Source organism: Cygnus olor, chromosome 1, assembly GCF_009769625.2.
Source record: "Cygnus olor isolate bCygOlo1 chromosome 1, bCygOlo1.pri.v2, whole genome shotgun sequence".
In the NCBI taxonomy this organism is placed as follows: Eukaryota; Metazoa; Chordata; class Aves; order Anseriformes; family Anatidae; genus Cygnus; species Cygnus olor.
The window spans coordinates 112387386-112411235 of record NC_049169.1 but is presented as its reverse complement, the minus strand read 5'-3'; the positions used below and the strand labels follow the sequence as shown (position 1 = coordinate 112411235).

General features: G+C 43.7%; 1 protein-coding gene across 3 annotated transcripts in view; it reads left to right on the top strand.

Moving 5' to 3' along the window:
• The window catches only part of RUNX1 (RUNX family transcription factor 1), a 171129-nt gene that overhangs the window by 49344 nt on the left and 97935 nt on the right, over positions 1 to 23850 (top strand). Inside the window, exons 2-3 of one of the 3 annotated variants that reach the window (XM_040545380.1) lie at positions 16978 to 17074; positions 17289 to 17653. The exons of the other annotated variants lie outside the window; for them this stretch is intronic. The gene's annotated coding sequence lies outside the window, so the exon portion shown is untranslated. The remainder of the gene's footprint in view (positions 1 to 16977; positions 17075 to 17288; positions 17654 to 23850) is intronic. 3 annotated transcript variants of the gene reach the window in all.

Here is a 23850-nt window from a genome sequence, read left to right as displayed (position 1 = left end):
GTACTGTAAAAATGCCTAGTCAGTTAGGAATATCTGTGTAATTACCTGTGGTGGACTGCAGCAATAACCACACCACTCTGGAAACTGTATTTTCACCACACAATTTTTTAAACAATTTTCATAGTTGACTGGTGGCCAGTCTTTTCATTTTGACATTGTAATAGGAAGAGATACAGCTTAAACTTACATTTATTTAGATGTCCACATTGAGATTATTGCAGTAGCCATTTGAGGAATCAGTCATTTTTTTACAAAGTACAGTCTGAAATTACCATGTTTACTCCAGTAATGTAAGTATGAGATAGCTGTGCTGACCCAACAACTGCCTAGTCATTTTATTTATTTTCTTATCCTATAATAGCTTTAGATTTTCCCCCCATGCCAATCCTATTTACAAAGGAGATACCTGTTGGGTAACTAAGGAATGAATTTACACTGCTTGTTGAAAGTGAAACAAGCTGCCTTGTCCTGATCTCCATTGAGAGTATCCAGAAGAAGAAATTAGACTGAAACAACTTGTGCACTCTAAGTTCACATTCTGATTGCACTGAAGTTCTTATACAAAGTCTGAGACATGTTTAAAGAAAGCCAACAGCAGAGGCTTATTAAGATAATCACTGAGTTATCTGAAAACTTTTGGTGCTTTCCATTTACCCTTGCATTTTGCGATATGATCTCATAAACCAGACTCAAAATGCACTTCCATTAGCACAAGCTCATTAGCAGGGTGACTACAGTGTATATATATCAATAGCCTACTGGCTACCAGGGAGACCGACCAACCAGTTGTGCCTGTCCATAGAAAACAGAAGATTTTTTGTGGCCAGCCATTTCTTTTGAAGGAGAGAAAGAAGTCTGAGTCATCTGGATTTCCTTGATCAGTCCATCTCAGTGAGTAATACAGGGTGAATTTTGTAAAGCTTATGGATTTCATACTCAAAACATTCTGAGCTAAAGAATTACTTTAGACTCCAGATGTTTTGAATTTTATTTGTATTTATAAAAATAAAAAGATACTTTTGTGCTTAATGAGAGTAGATAAAGCTTTCTTAACACTTCTGAAAATGATTTAAAGGCTTTTGGATGCACCTTCCTTTGTACAGGAAATTAGTGGCATTTACTTAGCTTTACCTCATATACACCAGAACTACATTTTGGCTGAAGCTCCACTTGCTTTCCAGGTCAAGCAGAAGGGACTTGCCATGTTGTTAGGAGTTAGATCCCTCTCCCTTAGCTGCACCTTTTTTCCCTACATGATATCCAGCAGTTAGAGAGAGGTGGATTGCTCAGAGTAACTGCTTCCTGAATTAAATGCTGGCAGGAGAAGGTTTCCAGCTAAGGGTTCCTGTCTGACAACTGCTGGATGCCCTGATTTATAAGTTAGCCTGCCTTCTTTGCCAGCCTTGCCATGGGCAGAGGAGTACGTAGGGAGAGCCGCATGCGTGGGATGGAAATATTTAGCTTTTCATTGGGCTTCTTTCTGGACACCTCTGATCAATATTTTAATGCAGATTTACAGGTTGGGAAAGGACTCTGCATGAGGTTCTGATGGTGGGTAAGGAGGGTGATGCACAGGCAGCTTCTTTTCTGAGAAGGACCTCAATCTCCATAGCATGTCACCTGCAAAGGATCACCCTTGCTGAACACGACTGAGCTCACCTTGCTCACCGTGCAAAGGTGTGACACCTTTCCTTCTTCCTGAACCAAGCAGGGAGGACTGCAGCTGGGGGCCTTGAGCGGGTTTCTGCCAGGAGTAGATGCTGGTGTGGGAGCCAGTTATTTGTTTGCTGTAATCCTGTTTGTTTACAAACACCATGCGAAGCCTTCTTTCCCTGAACGCAGCAAGAATCAAACAGACGATGGTTTCTTTGATGGTGGCTCCAAGCCCCTCTGAGCCCCACTGGTGCTGAAAGATCTTGTGTTTTTTTTTTTTTTTTCTTTGCAGCACGGTGCTATTGCTCCATCTCCTATAGTCCCTCCTCTGTTGGCTCTGGGCTCCTCTTATTTCAGCCCTAAAGGAACATAATGCCGTCTTTGCATTTATCCTGAACAAAAGGTTACTCCCAAGCTCTCTGGGGTACACAGATCTCAACAGATTGCAGAGCCCTGCTGAGACCTGCCACTGCACAACCCCACACTGGCTCTTCCCTTCTTGGGGAACCTGAGGATGACGTTAACTGGGCCTGAGACTGTGCATCCCACTGAGAGAAGGAACTGAGGATGCCCCTCGACTCTTCTTGGGTTCATGTCCAACCAGCCCCAAGCCAGGGCAGAGGAAGGGGGGTCTGTCTGCATATGGGTCACATAGATGTTAATCTTGGTTGTGCAAAAAAGCAAGTGATTTTACAAACTTGTTAAGAGAATTTCTTCAGCAGCAGCATCTTTTTTGTTTTCACTAAATGGAGTTATTTGCTGGCAATTATTACAGACCGGAATAGCTGGAGACTGTAGAGTTGTATTTGCATTTTTGTTCGAGTGCCTGCACATGTACTGCACACAGTGTTCCTTGCGAGGCAGTCATTTGTTGTCCAAAAAGCTTTGCTTTCTACATCCAAGCACTAGAGCAGGAACCTCACAGAGTGACCTGGCTTTGGAGAACAGAAACTGAATGGTTGTGCTGATGCAGAGCTACACTTCATTATGATTAAATTATTATATTAAGCAAGCAAACCCCAAATCTTCTGTAAAGTGGTTGTTTTTCTGCTCTTCTTCATTGCATGTCCTTAAGATTGCATGCCAGTCAGACTGAAATCTGGCCCGAGCTCAGGACCAGAAAGTGGCCCCAGTGGTCCCTGAAGGCTGTTCCCCTCTCACAGCTCTGAAAGTGGCTTTCCCATCCAGCACCTCCCTGTGCTGCTCCAGGAGCTGCTGAGCTTCACAGAGGCAGTTCAGGAATCAGATGTACTACACGTTTCTGTTATCCCCTGACACTGACTTTAACAAGTGGTCCTTTACAAGCCTGGGCAGGTACTGGGCATGGATCTCACTGAAGCTCTACTCAAAACCCTGGTTTCAAAATGCCTAACTAGAGTCCTACCTACTCATTCCCTAGGAAACTGTAGAAAAGTCTCCTGAAGACTGCAGATATGATTTTTCTTTTTGCTAGCATGGAAAATGCAGTGTAATCTCTGTCAAGTAGCACTTAGTGGTGGAAGCCAGTGCCAGTTTTAGAGGAAGCAAGAAAAGATCCAGACAGAAGGTCTTCAGCTTGGGCTCACGTAAGGGGTTCTTCCATGGGTGCTGATACAGGCTGAAGACCAGCAAGACACTGACAAACCAGAAACCAAACATCCTAAGTGTGGTGGGAAGATTAAATCAAGAGCAAAATTCTGTCAAAATTCATGGTTTTATAAGCAAAATGGAGCAGTGGTTGCAGCATGTGTCTGAATGGAAGCACTCCTTGCTTGGGTTTGGTTTAGTTTTGATTTGTTTGGAGGGTGGGAGCCAGCAGAAATTTTCAGCTTGCTGTTAAAAGACACACATTCTTGGCTGAACTGGGTCCCCCAATCTTTTCTAGAGTCACCTCTTTCGAAGAAATAGCATGGGGATTCCCTCCTCTGGTGTGGGAGTTTCCGAAGGTAATCCCCCCTCTCTGGTCATCAGCCCGCAGTGATGCACCAGCCAGGCTGGAAGTCTGGGCTCGGTCTTTTTTTTGGAAGGCATCAGCCCCTAACCTGAGCTTCCACACTGAGGAATAAATATTTATATTGACCTGTATCCAAAGCACATTCCTGGGACATCAAATCAGCGCCTCCTGGTTTATGGACCTGACAAAGCGCGGCATTTACAACCCCCCGAGCGAAACAGAGAGGGTTTGTGGCACAGGGGTGTCGCGTGGGAGGTGTCACCTCACAGACCCTGCTGGGGTCGTGGTGGGACGGCTGAAAGCAGGGGTGCTCGGCGTCAGCTGCCGGCACTTGTGTCCAGAGGGGGTAACCTCAGCAAGGCGGGCTGAGTGGGCACATGTGGTTTCACGGTGCCGCGGGGCAGACTGGGCTCACGGCTGCCTCGAGCATTTTGGAAAACCCCTGGTAGTGACTGAAATGCCTGCCTTGGGCAGCTTGACCTCAAAGCCTGTGAACTAGATGGCAGCAATTTCAACCTCCACTTCCCTCCCCCCCCCCCCCCCCCCCCCCCCCTTCTCTCTGCAGCCCCTGCGTGCCTGAGGTTTAGCAGCAGCTTTAGATGAGGGCTGCTTTCCGTGTTGCTGTTTTGGGGCCTTTTTTTCCCTCTGGGAGCCCCCAGGAGCTTGCAGGGGCATGAGCACAGCCACGAGGCAGGATGGGTTGGCTTTGGTGGGCTCTTCACGCGGTGATGCACCCCACACAGACCCAGCTGGGCCTCGTCCCACTTCCCTGGGAAAAAACAGGGCAAAAAGAGATGAGGTGCAAAGCAGCCAGCCTGGGAGCCATGCACACACCAAAGTTCAGCATCTACTACCAGTTGCGAGCACCTTCTCTGAGGGCTGGGGGCGGGAGGAGAAAAAGGTGCCTGCACCCGTGATACAGCTGCCAAGGTATTCCCATGGTTTCCCTGTCTCCCTGATGCCGGCTGTAATAAGCCTGTGCTTGCTTTCAGATCTCTCCCTCTGGATGTGGTGCCCGGAGGAGGCTTTCCATGGACCAGAGTAGACTTCTGCACAGAGCTTGCTTGTACTTACAAGCCAGCAGAGCAAATAAACTATGTTGGTACAAAGCTACGCCTGTAAATTTTTCCTCTCTTTAGGCTTTTTCTTCTCATTCTACTTTTTTTTTTTTTTTCCTTCTCCTTTCTATGAATGCATTGTGGCTGGCTTGCAGCAAGCTGTCTCTGTAGCCAGGCCTTTTCAACCTGAAATCTGAGGCTCTGCGTGAGCTACCAGCTGGTAGCCAGCATCATTTCAAGGCACACACTTTGAGCAGAAAAGACTCCTCAGTGGCGTAGAATTATATGTTTCCTTCACTGCTTATCAGGGTAGTTTTGTGCTGTGCACCTTAGCCTCATGCTGTGGGAGGTGAGGAATCGAAGACACTTGCTGCTGTCCCCTGTTTAAATATTGTGCCACTTGGCTGCCCCAGGACAAGCAAATGAAGCAAAACCCCTCCTTCATCACAGCCCCCTCCCCACCCTCCCTGCTGCACACGTGAGCCTGCTGATGGTTAAGAGCATTTAAGTCAGATGCCAGATAAAAAGCAGAGTGAGCGGCAGCACCCGTGCTGGGGGGAGCCTGTGCGCACTCATAATGGTGTCAGCACTTGCTGCTGGAGCGCTGCGAGTGTGCCAGAGCCGTGCCTGTGCTCCCTTAGGGCCGGGGCTCGGCTCCTCCAAAAGCATCTTCCCCCACCTCCCCGCGGCTGGTGCCCAGCCAGCGGGTCCCCAGGCCGGCTGCTGGAGGCTCAGGGCTGCAGGTCAGCCGGCATAGCTCTGTCCTCACCTAGCTCTCCAAATCGCCTCCAGAGGGTAGATGATGTCTGGTCTGAATAAATACACAGGAGGGGCTGAGGTTCCTGCCCCCTTCTCCCCCTTCTAGCACATCTGTGCCGGAAGAAACCTAATTTAAGCTCTGTGTCTGTGGCACAAACAAAACGGGAGCTCCAAGCCCTCAGAAAGAGCGGACTAACTGAGCAACCTCAGAGGCGAATTTCACACGTTTTCCCTTAAAATTCTTGTTCTTCTTTGTGGTTTCAGATCTCGATGCATTTGACAAGGGGGGCAGCAATGATGAAAATGAAATTACTTTTACTTTGTAGGCTGGAGAAGTCCCTGAATGGGAATTGTGTGCAGCTTAAGGTCCTGACATTTTGGACGTGTTTATTCATTGAGCAATCGCTAGGATCGCTCCAGCCCATATATCCATCAAGTGAGCTTGCCGTGGTTTGAAGTGGGTTTATCTCAATCTGCAGAGTGTGTGGCAGTACACTGGTGACTCATAAAGGCTCAGTCCTGCAAAAGCACATGTTTAAGCACATGTTTAACTTTCAGCACGTTATTATATCTCACAGAAGTCAACGGGACGACTCACTCTCTCAAAGTCAGGCTTGTTCTCAAGCTCTGCTCAGGGCTGGAGTCAGAGAGCCCAGCACCTCACAGGAGTGAGCCCATAATGATTTTCTTTTCTTGCCTGCGTAAGTAACATTCCTGAAAACATGCTCTAAAGGATCAAGTTCTGCTACTGTTGAATAGCACATATTCACAGATAGTCTGGTTTTAATCAATCAGTGGATGACTTTGAGCACATAAGATCCCCCTTCCTATAACTCAATTTCCCATGTGTAAAGTAGAGATAATGATGCTTGCCTTGTTTGCAGAATACTTAAAGGTTTACTGAGAATTCACTCTATAAGAGAAAGGATCTGTATTTGGCTCTGAATAAATCAATATTAGCACACTCTCACAGCAGCGAATACAGAGGCAGGGCTAGGAAGGTATTTTTAGTTTTTATGTGGTTGCTGTCTCTTAGCTGTAGGCAAACTATCTTTTCATGGGAAGACTGAAAAGCGACAGGCTGAAGTTTTATGGCGCATCTTTTAGTACAAGAACTGCAGCCCTAGTGGAATAGGTTCTCATTTTCCCTATGTACATACATGCTAAGGCTGTTACAAGGTGCCTAAGCAGTAAAATTTAGTCTTGTTGTAAAAGAGCAATATTTATGCTTGTGATTATCAAGCCTAAAGCTTATCACAAACCTTTCCATGGAGACTAAAAGTTGTAAGGAATAGAGCATCCCTGCTGCTCCTGGAAGCTGTGCTTCTGCTATTAAATCTGTGCCTCTGCTATTAAACCTGTGCCTCTGGTATTAAATCTGGATTTCCTGGTGACTGGGAGAGGTTGAACATGTTTTCCACCTTCACCTGAACAAGGCAGAATGAAATTGTTCCCTATATCAGCTACTAGGGTGGGAATGAGTTGACTTGTCCTACCTGAGGATCTAGCTCTTACCTTTAATTGTAAACTCATGAGTTACAATTCCTTAAGTAAAAGGAAAAGCCACCTATGAAGTGTATTTTGAAAATGGTGTTGAAAGGATGACATTGCTACTGTGTAGTCTAGTGAGTTGACAGTCAATAATTTCCAGCAAAATTCACATTTGCATCTTTATAATGACAACATTCCTGTGTTTACCCTCTTGGCTACATTTAATCCGAAAGTTTCTGAAATACTCACGTTTCACTCTCAATTTTTTGTCTTCATTTATCAGCATATGGATAATTCTTGGTTTCCAACCCTGCAGATACGGTGTTTGACTCTTAAACCTGTAAGTCCAGTTTCTGTAGTTTCCACATCTTTGTGTTTTCTTTTCAGTGGAGATTTTGTCTGCCATGTAAAACAAAGTGATTATTCCATCCAAATCTTTGGAAAATTCTGTTCTTTGGCATAGTGTTGTGTTGTCTGATGCTTTTTTTTTTTTTTAAGTTTTAAATTTCTGGAAGGGAAACCCTTCCTTTGAGGAGATTTAAGTTTCCATCAGTCATGAGAAAAACTGTTCCCTCTGGAATATTGGAGGTAAGCTTGGAAGACAACGTTAAACAGAAATAAAATTCCAGATTGCTTCATTTTGAATTTCAGCCCTTTCTCTTTGGAGGGGTTATTGTTTCCAAAAAACACCTTTTTTTTTTTTTTTTTTTTTTTTTTTTAATTTTCTTGGCCTTTTCAAGTTTAGTGCATTGAATGTAATAGCCAAGAGTTTTGGATATGCAGCAGATAGGAGAAATGTACAGCATCTGTCAATAGACAAACATACATGTGTGTGTTATATAGAACATAAAACTTTGTGTTGTGCTGCTATAAAAGCAAAACATCTTGAGATGTTGCAGCACTGATTTTCCCTCTCAGTTATTTTGCTTTGACCAAAAGAGGATCAGGGATTCTTGCAGAAAGTTGTTCCACAGATAGCTTGTGAGATATATTTAGAAAAAGTTTCATGCAAGTTCTCGGCCACTTTCATAATTTGGATAAGCCTATTTTCTCCCCATGGTGTCTGAACCCTGCTCCTGTGTCCGTAATATGCAGTTCAGGCATATGCTATTTCATTCAGATTTCTTTTCAATGATTCTGCAAATTACATTCTGATCTTTCTTAAGACTAGCCTTAATTCCCTTGATCCTTGAGCTGTAAGCAAAAGTCTCTGTTCTGGTAAGCTGGCAGTGATGTGTGGCTATCAGTGACTACGCCTTGTCCAATTCAATAAAAGCTGAATCTTGCATTCTTCTTACATGGGCTGACAGGGTTACAAGTTACTTTTGGGGATGGGTGTCTCTAAATAAATATTTCCTAATGCCACCGGGGTCTCAGTTCCATTGCACATGGGCACCTGGTGCCATTTGAGATGCCCTGGGGTTTTCCAGTTGGCCTCCAGTTGCTGCTTGGCATGGCTCCCCCAGTGGCGTGGGTCCCCTGTGGGTCCTGAAGGATGTTTGCTGTCACCATGTGGACATGTTGGACTCCTTGAGGCCTCTCAAAGGGCACCAGGCACCTACTGGGGTTATCTGAATCCACTCCTAGTAGTCCAGCACAGTTACCTGCTGTCAGCCAAAGACTTCATAGAGATACGGGATTCAAAGAAAAAGCTGTCCACAAGCACAGGAACATTTCCATGGTAAATCGCCCCAGAATGGGCTTTATGGCATAGCAAAATGCCAGCCATCCTCACTTCTCCAGGTATCGTGGGACATTTCATGCTGTTTCAGAACAGCTTTGCTCTCTGCAGCTCTGAAGTCACTGCAAAGTATCAAACAGCATAGAGAGAGCACTGTACGGCTTCCTTTATGGAATTGATTCCTAAATATTTACTTTGGAAGAAAATAGCCTGGTTGTTTAATAAAAATGAAAATGTAATTTACTTCTCCTTTGATCAAGCTGAAGTCAGTCACATGACAGGAGTGCTGCTAACACACGCTGTGTAACTGCTTTTGTCTATTCCCACTAGGCAGGCAGAGATTGCTTTCAGTAGCGAGGCATCCCAGTGCTTGGGCGTGGTACAGAGGAGGGTTCAAGTAATGAGCAAGCTCTCATTTCTCTCAGAAGACCTGGCAGAAGGCCCCGTCTGTTCTTTAATTACATTTCAACAGCTGTTTTTTATATATTTGTGTTTCCTTATTCAAACGTGGCTTATGAAGAAAAGAAATAGCAAATGATGAGCATGCTTTTAACCAAGAAACACAAAACTCTGCAACACAAGAAGCTGTCATGGACTAGCCAAAATCTTTCCAAGAAAAATTATTTCCTTCCCAGACCCACGTCAGTGTTGATGCCACTATGGATGTGGTGGAAACTAAACAGAGCAGGTTGGGATCAAAGAGCTATAATCCATATTGACTTGCAAAGAATCAGACATTGTTAGTTATCAGTCCATCATACTAACAGTGAAGTAATAGCCCAGCATGATGGTACCCACAGGGTGAACGAAGAGGAACAGCTCTCCAGGACATTCAGGGGGCCTTCGTCCTTAGACGTCAGCTCCTGGATCTCAGCTGTAGAGCTGTGCTAGGTTTCAGGGGAGTGAACTGCAATGCTGTCACACATGCATGCCCACGCCTTCCCCCAGACATCTGCTACCAGCTCAGCTAGGCCATGGTGGGGCAGGGAGCTATAGCTGCATCACCTCTCCTCGCAGGGGCATCCCCCTGTCCCAGCCACCAGAGCCCACGTGCTATGTCCCCTCAAGGTTGTGCCAGGCAAGCTGCCAAGAGGTGCTAAGGACCCTCCAGAAGATTTCTTCAAGATTGGTCACTGGTAGACCAAACTTCTCCTTGTTAATTTGGTGATGTGAGCTAAGGGGGAGGTTTCCCTACTGTGATGTGATTATAGTCTTTGCTCCACTGAAAGGAAAACTGAAAGAGTTCATGCAAAGCCCAATGTGCAGAGGCAGACTTTTTCATTACTGAAAAGGGAAAGAAAGGTTCACTTTCCTTGGGCAAACTCAGACTCTAAAGAGCAGAGACTCTAAGAGCTGAGACACGAGTGGTTGTCTTGTTCAGTATGTCACATCTGTCTTGTCCCTTCTTCACTGCCCAAAGTTGTAAAAATGGGCATGTAGGGATGACACAAGGTCCATCTTGTCTCCAGCTCTGGTCGGAAGCATGGGCTTAAGAGAGGTGTGTAAGCCTTGGCACTCATGGCCTTTCACAGCTTCTAGCTGTCAGCAGCGTAGGGATTTCCTGGTCTAGAAATTGCATGTAGACTATTGTGCTTAGTAGACAGTAAGACATGTTCTTTGTGAACATGTTTAAACCCCTGTGAATTAATTTATAATTTGGCTTCTACAGCATTCTGTGGCATAAGTTCCACAATTTAATTATAAGCTGTGTGAAAAAGTCCTTCCTGAGCTCATTACAGAAATGTTACCTGATATTTTTTGTTGTTCTTGTACTGTGAGAAATAGTGAATAGTTGTTGCGCTCACCTTCTTCATCCTATTTATGATTTTAGAGATCTCTTTCATACTTTTCCTTCCAACATGCAGAGCACATGCAGAGTCTTTTATGGTCACCAGAAGAGGACAAAATAGAATACAAAGATCTCCGGAATATGTGTGGAATAGTTAAAACAAAGTGCTGTACATATCTACTTGTGTACATAATCTGTGCAAAGGGAAATTACAAAATTGAGAAGGCTCAGTTATCTTAGTTAAAAAGCAAAGAAACAATATGTTTAGACTCCGCTGAGACTATGTAGGCAAAATAGGAGGACAGAAAGTCCTAGTCTCTGCTTCCAAAAAGGCTAGCTGTGGAACAAGTTTAGGACCAAGACGGCCAAGTTTGGACTAGATGTTTCCTACTGAGGAATGTGGTGTATAATAATACAGTCCATTAGAAGTGGCTTCCAGCCCAAAGGGAATAATAAATTCAAGAATATGGTTGTCTCCTGAAAACAAAGCTGGTACTATGCTCAGAAACATAGTTGTTAATGAAATGCATCAAAACTAAAAATAACTTAGAAACAAATGTGCCAAAGTGTCAGAATCAGCTGGTGAAAAATAAGTACTGGTATTAAAATCAAGTGCATTTCTTGTGGGAGGTAAGCGAGTAACTCCATCTTCAGAAGAGCCTAACATAAAACCTCTCAGAAACATTTGCCTCTGTTTTTGTTTAAAGGGATACACTTAAGCACAGTTAACTTACAGTTCTTTGCTTTTGTTTGCACAAGTGAAAGCAACATATGTTATTTTATGAACTGCCAGACATCACGGCAGAGGAACGAGCTCTACCCCCGCAGTGCAGAATGGAAGGGGCTCCAGTGCTTACCAGTAATACCCAAAGTACTGCCGAAAGGAGATGAAGAGGACACACACCTTTCATGGCATCTCCTGTCTCATTCAGTGCACGAATGCCACTGAGCCCTTAAAATGCCCAGACCCTGAAATGCCACAGCCTAGATAAAGATGAAGATGCAGGCAAGGTATCACAGTGCTATAGCTGTGCTTTGTCCTGGGTGTTTTTGGATTAATTTCTATAACAGATTGTTAGTCTCTGCAAAAAAAATATCCAAATATCCAGAGCAGATTTGGATCTGAACATTGTAAACTGATTGTTCAAAATAACTGTAATGGATTGCTTTTGCTAACTTAGCATGACACCAACCTTTGGACTTTCTTTCAGTTCTCATTCCTTTTTAGCTTATTTGTGGAAACTTATAATTAGATTTTTCTTTTCCTTCTTCTCCCCCCACCCCAGCTGATAAAGTGCCATAAATCCTGGACATCATCCATGAGTGCAGTCATTTATGAATTTTGCTATTTTTTGCACATTGCACCATATGTAAGACAAACTAACTTAGAGGCACAGTTTCTTATTCCTGGCATGCAGGAGAGTCACTGAGAGATATCATATGGTCTCCTGGCAAAAGTACAAAGTGGCTCTTGTTGTTTGATCTACTGTCTTAAACTTAAATGCAAAATCTGATAATTGGGTCAGGCAGGAGAAGAACCTTACTAATAAAGCTCTTTTCATTTCCTTTTCCTATATTTCCTCTTTTCATCTTTTCTTTCTCTCTTTCTTGGTTGGTCCAAGGAGCTGGAATCAGCTGTTAGCAAAAGGGTTAGAAACAGAGCTCAGTTTATGGAATTGCATCTTCTCCTCAAAATCCCTCTCTGTCTGTCATCCTTCAGCATAAGCTGCTCTCTGACTTCCCTGCCAGTGGATTTGCTTACGTTCCTGGACTTGCTGTGAATGTTTTCTTAGAAATGTCTCAGTCTTTACAGAACTGGAATCACTGAATGCATAGTAAGCATTCTGCACAATCTTCCCCTCTTTAAAAACAAAAATTGTGTAGGAATCTTTTTTTCATCTAGGAGTCTCTTCTATGTTGTTTGTAACAAAGACAGAGGCTTGTACTCCCAAGGATACACAAGCTAAAAGGACGCTGAGCTTTCTTTGCCAGCCAAATATCTCCATAATACAAGAAGCTGAGACCTGAGCACCCACTCAGCTGAGTGGTTTTTTAAGCGGTAATAGAGAGCTTTTGTTCTCTGCTAGGAATAGCACAGCAAGAACATTTCATGGTTGGTTTCATGGGTGGAATTAGATACTCCATGGTTGCCCACATAATGGGATTGGCTGCATTTCCCTCCATGATTTTGCCTAAATTTCGTCAAAAAATATGAAATCTCCATTTTGAAATAGCCGCCAGCACATTTTAGAAAAGCCCTCGGGATTCTGTAGCAACTAAACGTCCGCGGCCTCCGCCTCTGCAGCAAGCTGCCTGCGAGCACGGGAGGTGTCTGCCTGCAGCTTTGTCTGCTGGGTGGCCACTGCTCCAGACCCATCAGCCTGACGTGATTGCCACAAAAGTGCTTTAAAGTCACACAGGAGAAAGTTGCAGGAGCCGGCAATTGTTGGCCAGCAGCGACTAAGTGTTTTAATTGATCACTGAGCCCCAGCTGTAGCATGTTTAGCACACAGGCTGAGAGCTATGGAAATGATCAGTTTTACACGATTATTTTTAGTGTAATATGAATTGTCATTCTACTTACCGTGCTCTTAGACCTGTGACTTTCCTCCCCATCTCACCTCCAGGAGTCTTGGGAGTTCTTTTGAGTGCAGAAGACATATTTGACAGTTTGGTGAAAAAACAAAGTAGGTATTTTTCTCCTCAGATTTTGAACGCAAACATAGAAGCTCCCCAGCTGTGACCAGGAAAAATGTTCCAAAAGCTGTTTCTCTATATCCGGTTGGGTATAGAACAGGCAAGGTTTCGTGGGTGTAGCTGTGCCAGCGCCCAAAACTGCATCCTAGCTGGTGAATTTACGGGAGTAATTGCTCAACTGGACTCCTTACAAACCAAATTGCCTTGCTGGATAAGAATTCTCAAATAATTCCTTGCTTGGGACAGAATCTTAGCTTAAAAACCAATGACAACAATAACAACAACAAATAACCTTTAGAAAACACATACTAAATAATGTGTATTGGAAGAGTGTATTTTTAGCAAAGATCAGCTGTACTACATTTTCACTGTGCATTCCAAGTTGAGCCTTAAATTCCGCATCTTGATCTGTAGAAGGGACACTGGAGCAGCTGGGCAATTTCATAAAAGAAAACATCAGAGCCAGCAAATATAGAGTACTTGAGTAGAAAATAAAATTAAAAAGCTGTAAGGCTCCCTCAAGATATGTGCTGAAAATGGAGTTCAGGAAGAGCACCAGGTTTTGCAATTGTTAAATAAGAAGGCAGAGTAATAATGCAGGGGCTATGGGGTAATTTTTAATTTTTCCCAAAACACTTTTTTCCTGCCTTTCTCACTTAGGAGAAAATTAGACAAACTCATGCAGTGAGGAGATAAGAACACAAGCAAGGACTGTCAGCAGGGCTTCTGGGTTATTTCTACTTTTGGCAGATATGAGAGTGCATTTCCTTGTCTGTTTTGTGTGATGACTTAGGCTTTTTGCAGGTTTGATATTTGGTCAAAGGACCAGCTCACAGTGCCAATTTTCCCCATGTATCAGCATGAAGGCCACTGTGTTGAAGCACTGTCAAGCCTCAGCATTGCTCACCAGGGAATGTGGAAAGGGCGGTCAAGTGTCATGACATCACTGAACATCTTTATTGGCCCCCATTTTGCATCCTAACTTCATCCTGCTCCTACTTTTATTGCCAGTAGTTACTTCACGTCACATCTGTAAAGGAACGTAGAATCCTGATGATGAGTTGAGCATATAATACCAATAACTAACAACTACCTTGTGGTGTGCCTTTTCAGTCATTTTACAAACCAAACACCTCTAAGTAGGTCACTGCTAGAGCTGGATGAACTCCTAAGGGCAGCAGAAGATGCTGGTGCTTCTCTACAAATCTCTGCACCCTTGTCTTTGACAAGTATCTTGTCTTCTGTCATTTGGGGTTATAGCACTGTTACTGACCTCTCTTCCAGTTAAAATAGCTGTATCATTACTGGCAAGAAGAGCAGCACATTACCAAAGCAGACAGATGTGTGGCAGGCTGGGGCCAGACCTTGCAGGCAGCCTTGGTGATCCTCAAGCAGGGAGTTGAAGTGGTGGACAGGAGCCCCAAACCACCCTGGGAGCAGTGCCCAGGATTTTACACTCCCAGGAAAGCCTGGGAAACTTTGGAAGCTTTGCACATCCACCCCAAGCCATAGAGAAGTACAGATGTCTCGCATGTAAGAGGGTCTATTGGTCTTGATTTTGGGGTTATCCAAGAGCTACCGTATCACTAACTCTAGTGTCTGGCACCTCAGGGAAGCAGACAGCTCACAGACAACCCTCAAAGTTCTGCTGGCAACACAGAAGATCAGAAGTGGTGGCACCCAGGGAGGGCTGACCACGAGGCAGGTGCAGCACGGGGCTTTGCAGCTCAAGGGAGCCTTCAAGGGTGCCATGAGCTGGAGCAGGACAGTGGCTTCCGTCTTGGTTACACTGACATCCATCGCCCAAGCCCACAGTCTTGCTGAGACCAAAAGTCCCCTGGTGGTGCTCCAGAAGGACAGCACTGTCGTGACTCCTTCCAACGACAGTGGTCAGCTGTGCTGCAACCGCTGCACCGGTGGCTGTGGGCAGAGGAGGAAAGAGAGACAATAACAATTCTTGGTTGTGCAAAGCCTGCCAGGAATTGCATGGCTTCAATTATAATCGGCTTGTTTTGTTTGGTTTGTTTTTGTATCTTTTTATTATTATTATTATTATTATTATTATTACTATTATTATTCCAGATTCACTGGTTCAGCATTTAATTCTACCCAGAACTTCCTTTGTCTGGTTCCTTCTTGCAGACTTGCTGAAGATTGTCCAAACTTTTCACTTGCATGTGTTTACTAGTTGACTTCAAAAAAAAAACAACTTTTACTTGAAAGGGCAGATGCAGTAACAGTGTTGTTTTAGTTCAAAAATAAATGTGAACAAAGCTACTCCTGACAGTTAACAAATATGAAATACACTTGACTTCTAGGCTATTAAACAAGAGCAGCAAAATGTTCCCAGCAGTTGCTTAATTCAATTACTTGATTAGAGAAAGGCATTTCATTTCCTAACCGCTACAAGAATAAGCAATATAGCTGTCAATAATTTTGCAGCGAGGTCTGAGGGCTGGTGGTCAGCCTTAGACCGCATCTTTGCATGGTCATTAGTGCATATCCATCAATGCACCCAGCACAGCCTTAAGATTCTTGAGGGATTTCAGCAGTATGCGAATGACCTTTTCCTTCATCAGTTTCCAGGATGTTTTCCATTACTGAATATGCAGCAGATCATAATGTTTTACATCAATCCTCCATTTAAGTCATATCATGTTATTTTGAGACAGCATACAATCCTGGCTGCCTTTTGCATTCAGGGGTTGATGTGTAAGTGGAGTGGCTCCCCATCCGAAAGCATTGTCAATGAACTGCAAGACCTCCAAATGCTTATACAAAATATGTACTCTAACAGGAGAAAGAGGGATTTGTCTTTTCAGGTTGCAGCACGGGCCTAAGGGAGAGGTGATGGTCAATCAGATGGTGTGCTCAGCACCTGGGGCAATGTTGATACATTTCCAACTTGCTTAAAAGGTTCCAAAGGCAAAACTGATTGCATCCCCAAAAGACAGATTTCATCTCCTGTAATGTTTGCTGGTGAGCAAGGGTGGGTCCTCATTGGTATTTTAGTGTGATCAGGATTGCACGTCTGAAGGGCCTCTCTCTGTTGTCCCCCACCATACTCTGGTGCGTATCATCGGGTGGTCTCAGCGAGCATGGGCTGGGTCCCTTTCTCCTGAAGCACAACTGAAGAGCAGGGTCTAAGCTAGCCTGAAGTCTAACCTCAGGTGAATACTCTGAAACACAAGTAGAGTATTTGTCAGGTCTATAGCACCACCGGTTTCTGTCTGCAGACCTACTGCTGCTGCCCAGCCTGACTTGCTACTGCGAACACAGCCAGAGCGTTACACCTCCCAGATTAAAGAGCTACTGGAGCACTGTGTATAAATGGGACACAGTAAAAATGTTCATCATTATTGTTTCGGTCACAACATGTGCAGCCCAACCCAGCACTAGAGCTAGGTGCTGGTAGCCCCACAGTGGGAGATTTAAAGAGCCAAAGACCATATGCCTACAAAACTATACGTGTGAAATCACTGACGTCCCTTTCCCTTGCCTAGAAGGCATCATAGTAGGTGACTGTGGGGTGGTGGGGCTGAGTAGTCCCAAGTCAGAACAGAAAAATGCAGGAGCATTTTTGTTTCCATAAAAGATGGAATAGTTTCCCTCATTCATCAGTCTTCCTTAAGTCATATTTATAAATACATTCTGTCTGTGTTACTAAAGCAGACATCTTGACCATGTGTTCAAAATTATAAGTGTGAACTCATAGTGTTCTGTTGTACATAAATATTGTCTGCCGCGCTGTCATTCCTCAGCTTTATATTGACGCCTTTAAACTCATTTATGGTATAAATTAATAATGCTTCCTCTTAAGGGGGCTAGTTCCTGGGCTGAGTAATACACCATGCATGGATTTATTGAGAGCATGGGGCAGGATTAAAGGCAGGATTTTTTCTCATCCCCTCTCAAGGTCCAGGTCACACGATGCAGGAGGAAACAGCCAGGCCTGCTGTAGACTCTCCACCTCACTGAACTGTAGCACAACTGAAGGCATTCATCCCAAACAGGTGGATGGCTTATGAATTTGGGGGTTAACTTCCACGTTAAAAAAAAAATGCTAATGGGAGAGAATACATTGTAGCAAAATGAAAAACTTAAAAAATATTAGTTTAAGGTAGTGAAAAATATTTTAGTTCAACCTGAATGTAAATGTTTCAGTTTGGATTTGGTTTACCAGTCTTTTATAACTTTTTCTTTCTTTTTTTTTTTTTTTTAATGTAGACGTCTTCAAACAAACAAACAAAAATGATCAAAATAAAGAGTCAAAGTATTCATTTTAAGAATACCTTAGTGACATTTAAAAAATCCCATTTAGAAAATGTCAAAATGAAATTAACCACTTCAAAACAATTTCCCCATTTTTCTGGACTGAATCTATATGCAAATTTTATTCAAATTCATGAACTGGTGTTCATTCTCCTGAAATACCATCTTTCACTGGAAAAAAAATCATCTTCAGCTCCGTTCAGAGTTTTTCCATGATTTGAGAACTGGGGGTGTTTCCTGCTTTTTCTGCATCCCGCTGCACACAGACACCGAGAAGACCAACTTTCTTCCTCTGGGAGCAACTTTGTTACCTCTCTAAGGTATTACCATCCTGAGTGAACTCTCCCTTAGAAATAATGGTGGCTACTTGTAAAGTCAGATTTTTCTTGGCCAAGCCGAAGCACACAGCGCAGCTTAGCTTTTGCTGAGAATTTAGAAGTTTTCAGTGTTAGGACTACTAAACACAGTTTAGGGAGATATGAAATGGAGAAGGCATCCACGCAGAGGTTATCACTAATACCCTTGCTAGCACACTCATAGGACTGTGTGCATTCAGAGGGAGCCGGTGTCCATCAGCATTGCTGCAGCTGCTGTCCCTGCCCCGCTCTTCATCCTCCTGCCTCGTTCTTACCAGGGACTGAATTACTACACGTCGGGTCCGGTGTGACACGAGGGAATTACAGCACCTCTGTCTGCATTCAGTGTGCTGACAGAGCGGGTGCTGGCAGGCGTGGGTGGCTTTCTGCAACCATGAGACGTGGAAAGGCAAAACCACCTCTGCCCCCGATCAGCCTCTGGTGTGGCCCAGCGTGCGCACCCGCTGCCTTACCACACGCCAGAGCTGCTTTCTGATTTTACTTCAAAAGGAATTTGAGCACATGTATTGCCACAGTTGGGGAAAAACAATTCAGAAGCACTTTCCTTGATGTGTTATTCATTCTCCTACTTGGTGTATCAAGGGCAAAATTTTCTCTTCTTTCTGATCCTGAGCATAGATCAAAAGGAAAGTAGGTCCCATATTTGCTGTTTGCCTTTTAGGGATCCGGCATTTATACGCATATACACAACAGTAATGCTTGCAGCCTGTAGCTGAGAAACCTTCTGTTTGTAGTAGTTAGCAAACAGGTTAACGCAGCACTCGTTTCTCTGGAAAAACAATGCCTGCAACTGTAACCCTAGCTGTGAAATGATGCTGCAGTGCTGAGATGGACAGTGGTCTTTGCATTTGTGACTACAGAGTCAGATGTGGTGGTGGTAGCAAAGTGTCTGCTTTTTTATTCATCCAGTTCCTGGGCCTGCAAGTAATTTACTGGCATGAGTAATTTCTCTGAGTTTGCTTTCATACAGAAGTTTTTATAATATCAAACCCATATCTTGCATTCTTTGTTGAGTGCTACACTTCATATGAAACCAGTGGGGAGCTCAGGCTTGTATGGCATTTCTTTTCTCTTAATCTTTCTAGAAATTTTGCAGTGTTATCATAGTCTTTGGTTTCTCTTTTTCTGTCTTTCTGTGTGTGTGCACATCCATAAATATATGCGTGTATGTATGCATACATACAGGTAATGAGTGCTTGTCTGAGTTTGGGTGCACAGAACAGCTAGGTGCAATGCCGTCTATTTTTCATTTGCAATTATGGAACACAAGTGCCACGAAGAGTCTTATATCATGCAAGAGGAAGTCATACCCTAGGAGACTGAATTCCATGTTGCTGTATCTCACCTACTTTATCAGCTACTCCCATTGCAGATACGAGAAGTGAATGTGAGGAGATGCTTCATTTCCATTTCACATACCTGGATATTGCACATTGCAGCAGCACAGTGACAGTGCATTAAAACTACTGGAATACAAAGCTGGTTGCAAGGTGGAAAAGTATTCCTTTTGTGAACAGAAACTGCATTTAGATTTTTTTAAGAGGTTCTTTGAAGGAAACATCCCCTCCATTTCTGAAGCTGGAGATCTTTTGGCCAGTGCTGCTGGGTGTCACGATGTCCTCCCCATCCCTGGTCCTGTGCAGGGGCCCTGCGGCAGACCTCCCCCCAGCCTGGTGTGGCAGCTCCCCACCCCAGAAAGCAAGCAGTGAGATGCTTTTGAAGTGCTGAAGCCCAGCCCATTTCAATTTCGGAGGCTTTTCATCTCTGCCTTTCAACCGTGGGGCGCGTGGGTGTATCTCCAAACACAAACAGCGGGGCTGCCCATGCAGCCCCGCCAGCTGGGGAGCCGGACAGGGTCCCCAGCTCCCTGTGTCCCTCCAGGGGTTCATTTTCCCTCGTGCTGTGTGATGTCCGACTGTGAGAGGAGGAGAAAAATATCAAAAAGAAAACGACAGTCTGAAACTGCTGTAAATATACAGGGTGGTTGCCGTTTGGGGAGGCGGAAGGAAGGAAGGAAGGAAGGAAAAAAAAAAAAAAAAGATATCATCCCTTTGGGTAGTAGTCTTAAGCAGACCAAATGGCTGGAGAAAGAGTAGGGGGGAGAGGGGAGAGAGAACAAACTAGAAGCCTCACATGAGGAAATGCAATTGGATGTCAGAGTGAGGGCTTTGATGTCGGTGGAGGAGATTAAATGTCCACATAAAGGATTGGACTCGGGTGGTCTGTGCTGTTTCCTCTCACATGCACCGCCGTGTGACAATTGCTTTTCAAACATTAGAAATTTACCACGTTCTAAAGCGGGACTTAAAGAAAGGAGGAAAAAAAAAAAAAAGAAAAGAAAAAAGACATCAAAGAGGGGTTCGAGTGTGGTGCAGTGGGTGCATTGCATGGCCCTGGGCTTCCCGGAGATGGGGCGATGCTGCCCACGCTGCCATCACAGTGGAAATACGGCCGGGCTGCCAGGTACTGCCGAGGCCCCTCACGGTGACGTGTCCTGAAAGGCAAGGTCGCCAGCAGTGAGTTATTCCTCCCAGATCCCCAGCCTGCACTCCTGAAATGACGGGGGAGCTCACAGGAACCAGAGCAGTCGGCACGTAGCCTTGTGCACCCATGTTCTCCACCTCGGCACAACAGCGCTTTGCAGCGCTGTGGTTAAGGGCTCCCCTAATTTTAAGCATCTTCTAAGTCATATTGCCTCAGTGAAACCTTAGCACATCGTTAATTTTCACTTTTAAGTGCTCTGCTAGGTTTCAGCCAGAGCCCCCGCCAGTTTCTCTGAAGTCTTGAGATGTGAACCACAGTAAGGGAGGATTTATTAGACTATTATTATCATTATTCCTGAGCGTAGATAGTTAGGAACATTAACTTTGTAGACAGAAGCAACAAAAGTCCTTGCTTGCTTCCTAAGGTTCAACAAAATACACAGAAACATGCAGAGTGGGTAGTGCAAATGCCTTCCCCCTTTGGTGTCACTCCTGTCAGGGATAGCTTCAAACACGGTTTGTGCCAAAGTGGGTGTAAGCCGGGAAACTCTGATCGATTTTAATGAGCCTTGGACCAAGCCTAAAAATCAGGAAGAATGTACCACAAGTGACAAACGGCACTGCCACACTCCTAAATGGGACTCTGTGGGCTGAAATCTTTTCCCAGTGAAGTTAAAGTTTGGACGTGTAGTAATTTGGCTACCGTGGTTTCATGCATTTCCTACTGCAGTCAGCATTTTTATTCTGCTCTGATTATAGGTACATTTGCAATTTTTAAAGAATTGGGTAGAGGGTAGATTTTTTTTTTCACATTGAATAATTACAGAATATTTACTGTTGTTCCCTCAGACATTTTTGACTCAAGTCACTTACTCTGTTATTTTTTTCTTCTGCACCAATTTTCTGTAATCTGTAATTTTCTGTAACGATCAGTAAACTTAACATTTACTTACATATATTTTGATAGAGACAAAAAGAGGAAGCATTTCCGTTCGGGAAGATAATGTCATAAAAATCTGGTTGGATTTCTATGCTAGAAAAAGAAAAAAAAAATATATATATATATATCCTACAGATTAAACTGAACTGTGGAATCCAGCCAGCTTTTATCAGAAAAAAATGTATATACGCTAAGCATGCCACATGCACAGCTTTTAAAGTGAATATCCTGAAGTTGTGCCAGAAAAAAATTTGCATTGATACATATGCACCTCTTCATCAGGTTAATGAACTCATCTGAACAGATAACTCGTAATATAATCCTACTGTATTTTCTGTGCAATAACGATTATGGTTAGTGAGCTTTCACACCCTGCGCAGACCCTACCCGTAGTCTACCTTAGACCATAAGTCTTCAGTCCCGAGGAGTTTATGCCTTTATGGTAAAAGCAGTATGGACAAGTGAATGGAGTGTGGTTACTGTGGTAATTAGTTAACATTTTTGTCACACTTAGAAGGAAAGCTTTCAAATCTCCCTAACAATAACGCAACGAGGGAAGGTTTGCTCATACTTGCAAGTAAAATATTTGAGTTTATTTGATGTATAAACTCTAAAGCCTTTCTCTCTCTCTCTCTGGTATCTTGAGAATGGGTAAGATAATTGTATTGCGTGGTTCAAAATACCATACATAAATCAAAGGATTTAGCATAGTTTTGTAGGACACAGAGACAGTCTTAGCTTACTAAGCTTAAGTTACTGCATATGTTTTTCATTAAAGAATCCAATCCCCGATCTTCATAAAAAAACACCAAAAAATCATTGTCTATAACAAAACATCAAACAATAAAATTATCATTAGCTTTCTAGACCATTACGAAATGAGAATCCCTACATTAATCTTACTGTTATTTGGTTTTAGTAAAGTGACCTTCAAAAAGAGTTTGGGTGAATAAAGCACTGAAGCATTTGCAGTGGAGCAGACAGCCTGACATTTAAGAGAATTCTCTAGTTTTACTGTAGTCAACATAGCATCACACATGCAGAAGCAATGATTTTAAAAGTAAGTCTGGGAGATAAAAAGGTCTGTTGCTCAGGGGAAAGAGCTTGAAAACATTTTCGAAAACATCCAGACCCTAGCGGAAAACACATCGGATCGACTTAAGACACTAAAGTCACCAAATGAAAGCATATTGGCAAAATGGCTTGTGAAGAGCAAACAGGCAGAGGCACGTCAGCTTTGAGGCAGCTCTGAGAATGAAAATAATACCTTTATAAGCCACCTGCAAGAGCCAGGCTTCGAGAGTTTTCCCAAGCAACATGTTTCAAACACAAAAGGCAGCTGCATCTGGCTGAAGAAGCTGCAGGACAGGGAGCGAGGAATAATTGATCCAGAGGCAAAAGGGTGAAAGAGCGTGTGGGGCGAGGATGCCCCCATACCCCAGGACCCCCTGTATGCCCCTGGGCAGGGAGCATCGGTGCCTCTGAACTTACTGCAAACAACTTCCACCGGGCGGCCCTCGGCTCTATTTCTAACCTGATTATTTATTGCTTCTGATTATTTTTAGTTACTAATGGATATATACAATAAAATGCAGTACTTATGGTGTTTAGATATGTTTAATGCAGAACACATTTAACAAGGACATTCAAGGACAGGCAAATACTTAGCACATGGCAGACCACATGTTATTTTTTCCTTTCATCTGAAGGATTTGGAGCCTAAGCTAGAATGGGCTCTACTATTGTTAATTACATCCCAGATCATTAAAGTCCTCATTTCCACTGGGCATTCCCAACTCATCAGCTTCCTGCCCTTGGTGCACTCAGGTGCTGGAGCCCCAGAGCAATCTGCCAGGGCATCCTCCTCCAGGTGGCTGCCAGTCCTACCCTCAAGGTCCCTCACTGGGATTTTACATTTCATTCTTTCACCTAAGCCAGGCAAAGACTGCCCTTGTGGAAGCATCCTCCTGGCTAGAAGTGCGGCGTGAGTTTTTGTGAGTGCTTCAGCACAGGTCTGGAAGAAACACTGAATTTGCATGGGGCTTTTGGGGGGTCCTGCCTTCAGCCAGCTCTGCAGCCCGGGGAGATGTTCCAGCTGACCTCGATTCTCTCTGCAGGTTGCTGGGCACTTTATTTATTCCTGCTCAGGTTAAAAACCACCTCAGATGTGGTTGCACTTGGTGGGTGAAATTGCACTTCGAAACTCCCTGTGATCAGAAATGCTCAACAGAATTCCTTGGAATGAAAAGAGCTACATAAAGGAGAACTAGTATTGTGTATACTGCTAAAATAGGGAGCAGAGTAGCTTTAAATTTGCAGAGGCAAATAACAAGGTATAGAAAATACAACCTATATTGGCCTATGTTTTTTTCTTTTGAATGCATGTTCAGGACATAAAGCAATAGCAAACTTGCCAACAAATATACAATTTGCATATGGAAAGAAGCAAAGCTGAACAAAATATGCAAGAATTTACAGCAGTGTTTTAGAGCCAATATTATTATGAGATGCAGCTCCAGAGAAATACTGTTCAGCGCTGTCAGCTTTTTAAAATTTAATTCATTAATTTGGGAAGGAAGATGGACGTACAGCTTCATTCCAGGTTAGCTCACACTGTGAAGGAATCGCTTACTTTTTTCTCCATTCAACAGAAGTCTTCTGGATCCAAACTGAAATATGAGTGCAAAATAGATTATTGGCTAAATTCTCTCATACAG